Source organism: Medicago sativa, chromosome 1, assembly GCF_051527215.1.
Source record: "Medicago sativa cultivar Bolivia chromosome 1, Bolivia_mono, whole genome shotgun sequence".
NCBI classification, from domain to species: Eukaryota; Viridiplantae; Streptophyta; class Magnoliopsida; order Fabales; family Fabaceae; genus Medicago; species Medicago sativa.
In genome coordinates, this window is record NC_140749.1 from 64,874,207 (window position 1) to 64,887,350 (window position 13,144).

General features: G+C 31.3%; 1 long non-coding RNA gene across 1 annotated transcript; it reads right to left on the bottom strand.

Moving 5' to 3' along the window:
* Positions 1–4,381: 4,381 nt before the first annotated feature.
* On the bottom strand, positions 4,382–8,317 carry LOC146956414 (uncharacterized). Its single transcript, XR_015020151.1, has 2 exons — positions 6,453–8,317; positions 4,382–6,226 (listed from the first exon to the last, which is right to left on the bottom strand). It is a non-coding gene; the product is annotated as an uncharacterized LOC146956414 (long non-coding RNA).
* Positions 8,318–13,144: the final 4,827 nt, after the last annotated feature.

Below are 13,144 nucleotides of genomic sequence, written 5' to 3' on the forward strand. Positions count from 1 at the left end.
GACACAAAACAGACAGCAGCAACAATAGAAATATAAATGTAAGTAATATTGATAATAAAAAAAGCGACAATTAATCAATTACATATATGATATATCCTAAATAGAAAACATCATTACTTAGTCAATTACATATATACCAAATATAATAGAAACATCAGGTACCTCGCACATACCGGTTAGTTTCCACCGCCTATCCCTTGTATCCCATATGTATCTGAAAAGTATTGGATAATTGTTTTTTTTTTTAAAAAAATAAAATTTAATCTTCGGATACTCTCCTGATACATATCGGGAAATATCGAGCAGGTATCTGTGCAGGATACGCAAAGGATACGGTACGTCATCCATTTTGAAGTATCTGGGCTTCAGGGCATGTCAAAAAGAAAATGAGAATAACTTTTATTCTTGGGTTCTCTCTTTGGTGGCTACCCTCCTCACCAAAACATTCTCTCTCTCTTGCAATTCTATATTTTCATTTTTTCTTTAGATTTTACCTTCAATGTTTCATAACGAATAGAGTCTTTCGTTCAATGAAAGAATGAGAGTTGGGAAGATATTTCAACATTGAATTTGGGTCGACGAGAGAAATAATATTTTAATGGAGAGAAGACGTAACATTATATTTTTCATCCTTAAAAAATTGAAGATTACACTAATTAATAGGATATTCAAGTCTAAACCCCAAAAAATTGAATAAAACAACTAAAATTTAGGCCATTTTATTTTAATTCCTCCCTAATCTCTGGATATATATTATTTTAAACACCCAACTCAAGTATTTTTCTTGTAAAAAAGTATTTTTCTTTTATGAAGAACATCTCATTGAAGTTTTATTTTTTCAATAACTCAATGACCAAATCATCCTTTTGATTAATTGGTAATATGTTTTTTTTTTTGGTCAAGTATTGGTGATATGTTTTAACTTTCAAATTGAACGGTAGAAGAAACATTTTTTTTTGGTCAAGTATTGGTAATTAAGAAAAGGTCCAATTGTACGTATGTTTTTGTTTTGACTGCATGCTACGTTTAAACTAAGAGTTTACTAAGAATGTAGTATTTGTAGCAATATGACTTGGTCACTTATAAACCATATTCATAGCTTTTGAAATTGAACGGAGTTAGAAAGAATGGTGCAAATTAAGACGTCGAATTGGTCACACAAACTTGGGGAATTCAAAACAAGGTAAAAGAAATTCATTGATCTGTTGTTGAATTGAATTTGAAAACAAAAGAAAGTAGCACAGCACGGGAAAGTGAAGAGAGGACAGGACCCGGACCAAGTCTTGTAACGGTCACAACAAGAAGCCAATATAAGAGACTCATTTTTTGATATATAAAACTATTTTGTTAGTCATGTATAATTTATTAATAGTACTATCTAATAAACAGTCAATAAGTTCCTTAAAAAGAAAGCATTGATCAATCAATTAAACCTAACACCTAAAAACTATATTTACTAAAACTAGTTCCACTAATAATTTTGAAAACTTGGGTACATATGTAGTTTGATTTGGTATTAGGCATGACAATAAAACCCATACCCGTGGTTACCCGCCCGTACCAAACCCAATTTGACGGGTTTTCCCCGTTTTGACTGGGCTTGGGTATGGGTTTGGGTTTTCCCCGATTTCAAAACACGGGTATGGGACGGGTAACGGGTATATAGGTACCCAACCCAAACCCATACCCAAACCCGTCCCGAATGTAAAAAATTAATTTATGCTGATATGACATGTTATTTTGTTTGATAATTTCTGTATTAGAAAATCTACCATTGATATTTAAAGGAGCAACTAAATCAAACGGTTTAACAAATGTTAAAGTGAGCATATTGCTCGATAATGCATTACAATATTTCTCTAGCGGTTGCAAAAAAACTTCTATTTTTTATTAAAAAAATTATTCAATGCTGGGACGGGGATGGGGTTCAATTTCTCATCCCCGTTGGGTATGGGTAGGGTAATGGGTAAGTATATGAGAATCGGGTATGGGGACGGGGAATGTAAAACCCGTCCCCACCCCGCCCCAATGCCATGCCTATTTGGTATGTACTCTTATCCAATCATTTAATCACATGTCGTATTTTTATATCATTTTATTTTAAACCAAATTCAAATGTTAGATTAATTTTATTTATTGGATATCGGTAACCAAACTACAAAATACATAGAAATTCACGTAATTTTAAATAATCTCTCAATTACAACTATGTAACCATAGTTTTGAAACTTGGCTCGGACCGGCCGGTCGGACCGGTTGAACCGTGAACCGGTGGTATGGCCGGTTCGAGCAGCAAGTTGGATCGGTCATGTTATTGAACCAGTGTGAACCAGTATAACTCGGAAAAAATCCGTGAAAACCGGTAACTCGGCCGGTTTACTGAACCGGACCGGGTTTATAAATTTTAAAGATAAAATCAAAATTTGCAGGCAGAGGTGGTTGATTCATCGCTTCATCTTCTTTATTTATCCACCTCCATGATCAGCTGTGCATTTGAATGTATAAATCGTTGCTCTTTTCATTAGCACGACGTAGAAGATTGTTAGTAACAGAAGTACAGTAGGAGGAAATAAGGAATGAGAAGTATAAGAAAGGTATTAGTGTTTTTAAGGTATTAGTGTTTTTAAGGACACGTTATTTAGACGACAAATCAAAAGTAAAAAGATTGTTCTAGTTTGCTTTACATAAATTGAATACTGATAAATGGTACTCCCTCCGTTTCAAAATGAGTGTCGCTTTAGGCTTTGGCACACAGATTAAGAAATAGAATGAAATAATCATTGGATATAACGCTTTTACTAAACTGCCCTTACTTTATAAGAAAAAGACAAAATTAAAGTTGCATTGAAAATTGTGTGAGAGAAAAGTTGGAGAGGGTAAAGTTGGAAGAAAAAATTAAAGTTGTATTGGAAATGTAAAGCGACACTCATTTTGAAACAAATTTTTTTGGCTAAAGCGACACTCATTTTGAAACGGAGGGAGTAACATAAAAATCTAGGAAAGCTGGAATAATAAATTATATGGGGAAGTGGTTTTCATTTGGACGGTGGGTTTTGGGTGGCATTGGTCTGTGTAGCATAAAATGATTCGCAAGAGAAGAGGAAGAGTTATGCATAGTGACTACTGTATGTATGGCCTTTATGATTAGTGAAAGAGTTGTAAAAAAAATTGAATAGAGGCAATATTATTATGGGAAATGCTAAAAAGTGTCCTAAGGGCACTTGATAAGAAATTTAAAGTAGTAACTTTATCTTAAAAATTGTGCATTCAACTTATTTTAAAGACCTAAGGGCAACTTTTTTGATTCCTTAATCATTGCCCTAAGGGCATTGGTTAGCAAAACCCTATTTTAAAATATTTTTGCTCTTTATTTATGACTTCGTGGAAATTAAGTGTTGATTAAATTATAAGTCATATGGTTTAAGTAGATTAAATAAAAAACGGCTATATTTAAAGACCGAGTTATATAACTGAGTCATTCGGTTTAATCCGGTTCAGTCATGCGGTTCGACTATTGACACAGTGGTTTGACCAATGACTCAGTGACCCAAAACCATTGCCGAGTCAATTACCGAGCCGGTTTTTAAAACTATGTATGTAACAACATCACAGTGAAATATTTTAATATTTTCCTCAAAATAAATATTATAATATTAAAAACATGCTTATGAGACAAAATCTCATCATTTAGGATGATGATCTAATTAACTATAGAGTAGACAATAATTATATTAGGCTGTTTACTTTTTGTACATTTGCGCAATATCAAATTAATCACATGCAAAAATATGTTTAATTTAGTGATGTAGTATTTTTCTATCAATCAAAAGTAAGTATTTTTGTGTATATCGTCTCCACAGGGACTAACGCGATATTCAAGACATTCAACAATCAATATTATTCTAAGTGTATGGATTTAAAATATTTGTTTGTGTAAACCTATATAACTATTTGACATAAAATAAATAGAGAAGAGATAGGGTCATTTCGCTTGGGGTCAGTGACACTCAACCAAGCGTAACAACTGTAATCTCACAATCAAATAACAGATTCTAGCTTTTTAAACGATAATATCACAATCACTCGACAATATCATTCGTGTCCAAATGATATCGTTATTTCTAAGGGATTGTTTAAATGTCGATTTCCCAAACATTTAAACAATCACAAAGTCGATTGGATCGTTTAATCGACGATTTCCCAACCGATTAAATGACCCAAAAACATTAAGTCCTAGATTAAAAGTGATTATCAAATATTAAAATCTATGTCTAGAGTGATAACTTAAGATAGATTGTTATTCTAGTTCTTAGACCCAAAAGTATTTGTCAATATCATTTTGAATGTCAATAAAATATTAAATACAAGATTAACAACAATATTGAATAAATAAGCTAGAACCATATATTAACAGATCAAAGGATTACATAATAGCTTGTTTGAATACCTCAAAACCCACAAGGGTAGCTACACAATAAGCTAGAACCATATATTAAAAGATCAAAGGATTACATAATAGCTTGTTTGAATACCTCAAAACCCATAAGGGTAGATGTAGCTACATATGTCTATGCAAGCTTGGCAAAGGATGAAGAAGAGATGAAGATTCCATGCCTAGACTCATGATGTCTCAACAAATCTTGGGTAAAATCTACTCCTAACACCATGCTTTGTGTTTCTCTCTAGAAATGTCAAACCAAATATCTCTCCAAAGTGTGCTCCTTGCTAACCATGGCGTGATACCCTTTTTATTTCCAAAATGCATGTGGCTCTGTACAAGAAAGCTCTATCAAAACGTGTGTTCTGTTTTTTTTCTATGTTGTGTGGCAGCCCCTTTTCATCATAGCATGATGCCTTCCTTTGTCTTCTCTCGTGTCAATAACTCTCACTTGGTCAAAGCCCATTTTTATTAAGGGTCATGTTAACTTGTACCCTAAGGGCACAAGTTAAGAAACTAAAAATGGAAATAAATCATACTGATATTTATATTCATACCTCTCTTTAAACTTAAGAATATGTTATACTAACTGACCAATAATAGTGACAATACACTACTTGACTCAATAAACAAGGACATGACATTTTATTTAAAAGGACTTTAAATTAAAGTACTAAACTAATAAAAATAGAATTAAAACTTAATTAAAAAGACTCTAAAAATGTGATATGACGGACTGTCATCACAACCCCAAACTTGAATCATTCTTTGTCCTCAAGGAATCTACTTGCAAAATCGACAATCGACAGTAAAATAACAATTACCTAATCAAGCGATAGTACACAAAAGTTCATCTCCCTACTAGCTAAAAATGAGCTAGTTTGACTTGCTTGCATCCACCATACACAACTCGACTCAACAATTTGATAAGAGTTCCCACACAGTCGACATGCAGATCTACATATTACCATACGCTTGAAAAATTTCTAAATGTTAATCAAAATCAATGTCATTACACACTTTGAGGTCTTTAAGGGTTATAACGGGGCTTAGGTAAAGGTGGGATAATATTTGTATAAGTAGGCTACACAAAATTTGAGTTAGGGACTCCTACGAAAATTAAAGCAATGATTCAATCCCTCATTCACCCTTTGAAACAACAATTGTAAAGGTACTAGAGATTATTTGTAACTATCGGTACAATCGAATTTGAAATTACTCAAATTTTTCATTGTTTGTCCCCTTCTTCTTTTCATTCTATTTTGCTTTTTTTTAATACACCATTTTTGTGTATATTTTTCATGTTTTGTTCTTTGTTCTCTAGTACCCCACCCCAAACTTAATTGGTTGCAAATTTCAAAAGCAACCCCAAACTTATTGTTTAGCAACACCGTACTTTGCCTAACTCAAATATAACATTTTGGGTTAAATCCTAAAAGTCTCTAGGTTAAATATGTAGTTTGTTACCGAACAAAAAGATCTAAACCTACCGGCTCAAATTGACTTACAAAAAGGATAATTTCAAATTAAATAAAGGTAGGCTTCAAAGGCTCACAGGACCAAGCACTTTCGTCTCAGTGTGTAAATGACAAAGACCAATCAACAATAAAGAAACAATGCAAGTTCTAGAAATGTAGTTGCACGGAACACTCTATATAAGTAAATTGAAAAATAAAATTTGGCTATGAACCTTACCTATCACATGCCGTACACTTCGCCTTTGAATTTCAAGTCACTCCCTCCTTATGAACTTTTGGAATACCGTTTGACCACAAAATTGTTACTAAACTGAAAAAAAAAATCAATAAACAAGCAAATTCATCAATAATAAACAAGTTCAGATTCAATTACATAACAAGGGGTATACTGAGTTATCCAAGTAAACAACACAACAATTAAAAGTTCATCTGCCACAACTGACATCTGACAAATACGAGTTATTGAAAAAGAACTGATGTGGACATCTTTTCACTTTTTTTTTCTTTTCTTTGTTTTTTTTATTGAATAGAAATACCTTCTTCCTCTTTTGTTCGCATAATTCTTCCTTGTTAAGTAACTGTTCCTTTTTCTCTGCAACCATCATCACTTCTTCAATCTGAAACGGATATAACTAACAAGAAATTTTTCTTTGTATACCAAAGAGAGGTTAGTTCAAACAACTATACAATAGCGAAAAATATTTAAAAATTATATACAAATGTTCAAAACAATACAAATTGTCGTGATGCTTAAAATATCTAAACGTCAGTCCCCGGCAACGGCGTCATTTTGATGTAGTATTTTTCTATCAATCAAAATTAACTATTTTTGTGTATATCGTCTCCACAGGGACTAACGCGATATTCAAGACATTCAAAAATCAATATTATTCTAAGTGTATGGATTTAAAATATTTGTTTGTGTAAACCTATATAACTATTTGACATAAAATAAATAGAGAAGAGATAGGGCCATTTCGGTTGGGGTCAGAGACACTTAACCAAGCGTAACAACTGTAATCTCACGATCAAATAACGGATTCTAGCTTTTTAAACGATATTATCACAATCACTCGACAATATCATTCGTGTCCAAATTATATTGTTATTTCTAAGGGATTGTTTAAATGTCGATTTCCCAAGCATTTAAACATTCACAAAGTCGATTGGATCGTTTAATCGACGATTTCCCAACCGATTAAATGACCCAAAAACATTAATTCCTAGATTAAAAGTGATTATCAAATATTAAAATCTATGTCTAGAGTGATAACTTAAGATAGATTCTTATTCTAGTTCTTAGACCCAAAAGTATTTGTCAATATCATTTTGATCTCAATAAAACATTAAATACAAGAATAACAACAATATTGAATAAATAAGCTAGAACCATATATTAAAAGATCAAAGGATTACATAATAGCTTGTTTGAATACCTCAAAACCCATAAGGGTAGATGTAGCTACATATGTCTATGCAATCTTGGCAAAGGATGAAGAAGAGATGAAGATTCCATGCCTAGACTCATGTTGTCTCAACAAATCTTGGGTTGTCAATATCATTTTGAATCTCAATAAAACATTAAATACAAGAATAACAACAATATTGAATAAATAAGCTAGAACCATATATTAAAAGATCAAAGGATTACATAATAACTTGTTTGAATACCTCAAAACCCACAAGGGTAGATGTAGCTATATGTCTATGCAAGCTTGGCAAAGGATGAAGAAGAGATGAAGATTCCATGCCTAGACTCATGATGTCTCAACAAATCTTAGGTAGAGTCTACTCCTAACACATTGCTTTGTGTTTCTCTCTAGAAATGTCAAACCAAATATCTCTCCAAAGTGTGCTCCTTGCTAACCATGGCGTGATACCCTTTTTATTTCCAAAATGTATGTGGCTCTGTACAAGAAAGCTCTATCAAAACGTGTGTTCTGTTTTTTTTCTATGTTGTGCGGCAGCCCCTTTTCATCATAGCATGATGCCATCCTTTGTCTTCTCTCGTGTCAATAACTCTCACTTGGTCAAAGCCCATTTTTATTAATCATACTGATATTTATATTCATACCTCTCTTTAAACTTAAGAATTTATGTTATACTAATTGACCAATAATAGTGACAATACACTACTTGACTCAATAAACAAGGACATGACATTTTATTTAAAAGGACTTTAAATTAAGTACTAAACTAATAAAAATAGAATTAAAACTTAATTAAAAAGACTCTAAAAATGTGATATGACGGACTGTCATCATTTAGTTGATTGGATTGCTAATGTAAGCCGCGTTGAAAATTGTAGTTAATCTGTATATTTTTTTTTTTTTGAATAAACCATAGATAATACTTCCTAAGTAAAAGGAGTTCCATCTGTTCCTGAATAGCTTCCTTCAAAAGGGTTTCTGCTTCCCAAGTGAATGTGTTGGTAGAAGATATGATTTCGTTAAATTTAGGTTTATTAGTTTTTAAATAAGCCCCCCTCCGGTCCTTATTATAAGAAACAAAACAAAAAAACATCAAAACCAATACAATCATTGATTAAAGAAACTTTTTGAATATTTTTACAAATATACCCTCATAAAAAATTGTGAAACATTAAATACACACACTAATCAATTGTTGGTTTTGGTTTTAATAAAAACAGACTGATGTTAGTAAATACACACACAAATATACCCTCATATAAAAGTCTTTTAAACAATAAATATACCTTAAAAGTTGTGAAATTTTCTTATAAATTAGGCCAATTTTTTTTTTTGAAAATTTTCTTATAATAAGGACCGGAGGGAGTATGTAGTTGAATGAACCATAATTTTAACTTTGAATTGAATTAACAATTTATTCAATTTCTCTATCTCTCTTTTTATATCATATCATCAAAAATCACATTTATCACACACTGTGTATTTCTTCTCTCGCATTGTTCCAATGTGGTGTTTGGGTGTCTCCTTGTACTATCGAAGAGGTTATATATTATATAATTAACGGTGGTGAATAAAGGGAATTAGATAAATATGTAGAAAATAAATAATTTTAGTGCATCTTAAGGCTCACTTTAGAGTGGGATGAATTATGTTGGCATTTTATAAAACTTTTCTAAGTGTTTCAGTATTGGTCAAAGTCTGATGGATTCAAAGTCTGTATGAAATAGAAATATTAAACACAAAGATGAGAGAGAGAGAGAGAGAGAGATAGAGAGAGAGAGAGAGAGAGAGAGAGAGGACACAAATAATTTATACTGGTTCCTCGCACAAAACATGAGTAGTCCAATCTGTTGGAACAAAATGTGTTTAACATTACCACCTTTGAGTTTTAATGATAACAATGTATTAAAATGTCAATTGGATATGCTAATATTTGTTCAAGTGTGCAAGACCATAGTCAAAAAATATAAGTCAAGTATAGGTTCTGAAAGAACAATTGAGAGCAATGGAATTTACAAAAAGGAAGCTTGTGTTGCAAGATTCAAGACAGAGTCTGAAGACAAAGAGCGCCTGAAGACCATTAGAAGCTGACTACCAGAAGCTGACGTCATCAGAGAGTCTGAAGTGTTAGAATTTCTTCTAATATTTTGTGGGCTACAATCAATTGTTGGTTTTAGTTTTAATAAAAACGGACTGATGTTGTGATCCATTTGATGATGCTTAGGCCCTAATAAAAGTGATCAATAAATATTGGGCTTTTGGGCACTTAATCTGATTTGTGTAGAAACATAGTGTAGGCCCAAACACTAGGCCCATGATGGGTGGTGCCTAGGGTTGCACGATTATAAATAGAGAGGCTAGGTCCCCTTTGCCATCACTCTGACTATTCTGCTCATTAGTGGTTTGTCCCATCGAAAACCCTAAGTTCAGAGCATGTGAAAGGCAAAGGAAGACTCTTGTCTCAATTCTCGGCGAATCTGGTGATCATGATTTTCAAGTAAGTGTGTTCTAATTTCATATAATATCTCGATCTTGATAATTAAATTGTTTACATGTGGTATCAGAGCGAAATATTATATGATTTAGAACCCTAAAAACTAATGTTCTTGGACTGCATCGCATAGATAGTTTTTTATTTGTGATGAATTACATGTCGTTGATGCGATACATGTGTTCATAACAATTTACAGCATTCAGCCTTTCGATTCATATGTGCCTTCGGTTCATGTGCATGTATGCTATATAAGTTTTATCGTTCTTCATGATTTATTTATTTTTGGTGTAAGCGTGACCAATTTTGGTTGCCATAAAACCAACGAGACAAGCACTAATCCTAATTTAAATTTTATTGTGGTCCTAATACTTAATGCATTTTTATTTTGGCAAACATGTTAATTTCTACGAACCCTGATTTCTAATCAATTGGTATATGATTTGCCAAACTATTCTAGGGTTAGTATTTGCTTGTATTTTGTGTTTGTTGTGCGTATACTTGATGCTTGTTGTTAACCTTCACGGCAATATGTAAGATTTTATTTTATTTTTGGTTTGCTTACAACCTTTCCATCCAAAGTGTCATGGGGCAAAAGTAGCTCTTTTATATCAAATTGATTTAGTCAGTGTGACATTAATTTTCTTTCTGGATCATGAATTCAGTTTGGACTATGAGACATTCCAGGTTTTGCATAATTCATAACATATTGATTTATACATATATATTTGAGATGAACAAATCTGTTTTGTTGGTTTGATTACAGATATGAACTTATGTATTTTCTGGATATACTGTGTGAAAACTAATTTGGCCTATTCATTCACAATGTTGTTGATTGTTGTTGTTGATCGAACCTAATGTGTTTTAGTTGCATGAACTCGGTAATTATTCTTATCGTTATGTTTGAAACTGTTTCGATATCTTTTCTAAATATTTGTTTAATTTATACAAGTATGGACTGGAAAAGATTTGTTTCTTCATCATATATTTGAATTCAAGTACTTTAAATAGATATGGATATCGATTGATTTTGAGTGATTTGTTTCTAAAGACTTAGAATTAAATCTTTTAACTTTAGCTCATTTTTCTTTTAACATCGTTGCCATGTCTTAGAATTTGATATTCTTTTCACCTTGGGTTGATATCTTTATACATATGGAATTCACTCTATTGTGAATTCGCATATTTGTTTAAAATGTTCAATTTTGTTTCTGAGAATTTGTTCTTAATATTCAATTTGAATGATTGAAATTGTTTCAATTTTCAAAATCATATGGTTGATATAGAAATCAAATATTTTCGGTTTGGGTTGAATCTTTGATTATCTGGCAAACAAATTTTTAAATCAAAATAAAGTTACTTGAACAAGAGTTTTGATAGTTTCTTTCATGGAATTTTGTTAAATTTTCTTAATCTATATGAAAGATGGTTTGAGTTTAATAATTGTTTGCTCAATTATTATTTTTATGAGTCATAAATGTATTAATATGTGTGAAATTGGTAAATTGATCCAATTTTGTGTGATTCCTTCGGTAAGTTTATGGATAATTTCTTTTATATATGGCTATCATTTGTACTCTATTAAAATGAAGTGGATTTGAGATTTGGTTTATTCATAGGTTGAATTGGTTTTAAGATTATGTTTATCATGATTGAATTGCAATTGCATGTGTGAATGCATGGACAATTTTGAATAGTCAAATTCAAATTAAAATCATGTATTTTTGATACTCCTTTTGAGGTTGTGATTCATTGTGTATGTGCATCTAATATGTATAAGCATTGACATGATTACTATATGAATATTCCATCAAGTTTAATTTAATTTTATCTCAAATCCGGAAGGAAACACCATGACCAATATTTTATAGATCAAACTTTTCATATTCAAAAGGATTTGATTTGATTTTGATGGATTGATTTATTTTGAAAATCAAGTAATTTGATTGGGATTAATTTCCAAACATATATTTTTTATTTATGGAAATAAATTTTATTTTGTAAAATGTGTAAATATTTGGTGTCAATTAAATATGAGAAACTTATAGAATTTGAACTCATATATTTTCAAGGATGTGAGTCTAAAATATTATATGTGAAAATCTCTTTTATAGAAGTGAATTATTCTATCAAAGTGTTGTAATTGTGAGATTACTTTAGACTCAATTTTTCCGATAGCACCAAATATTTTTGTATATGAATTTATAGTTATTGTATAAATTCTATATTGCGTTGTTCTTATTTGTATGCTCACTAGTGGAATATCATAAAAGATAATTTTTGAGCAATTCTGAAGGCAATTGAAAACTATTATCTTGTATTGTATTTATATTATTGGAGTCTTTCTTTTGTTATATTGGTTTGTTGTTGAATTATGAACCAATTGAGACGACAATATGCCCAATTGTGTGGAACTTTCTTTGAGTCATCGAAGCTTAATGACTCTACATACAAGGAGAATTGATTACACTTTTCGAGGTTAGTCATGATTTAATTAATTTAAATTCTTTTATTGAATTTGATTACACTTGTTCCCTTATCATATAAGGGATGGACATATCCTACTGGTGTAATATTATTTGACATGACCATTGTGTGATAGAGAATATAGTTGAATATTTGTTTAAATATTTTTAAAAGTTTTGGATTGATAATCCAACTATCATTCTCTATCAAGTGGGAGAATTTTACATGTCAATTGTCTTGAAATGAGAAACAAATATCATTTGTTGATGAATACTCTTTTGTTTATTATGGAGACTTACATTGAGGATATTATAGTCTTTGCTTAAATATTTTTTGTGACTATTTTGTCTTTTATCCTTAATGGTGGTGAATTTCAAGTCTCATATATTTCCGCTGCGTTGGTAATTGATTTAAATTATTACTTGTTTATGAGATTATGAGTTTAGCGGTAATAGTACTCTTCCAAATGATAGCACATAATTATATATTGAATTTTCTTTATGTGCTTTTAACGTACTATTCTACCGAATTGTATCAAACAAAATTATGATGAATGCAAATTGAAACGATATTGACCAGTTTAGATGCATTTAAATGATGCATATTTTTTCTGTGTCGTATTTTGACAAGAGTTGTTGATTCCTGTGCAAAAAGAATTTCTTGCATTGATATAGGCCGTTACCACCAAAGTGGAACCGCCTCTATTGATTGATTGATGAAATTTATTTTGTAGCTTGAGGAATGTTTTTAATCGTAACCTGTAGTTTCCTGCCCAAAGGTGGATATTGCATTTTACAATTAAAAATTTTATTTGGGATATAGTTAATGGAGAATGTTA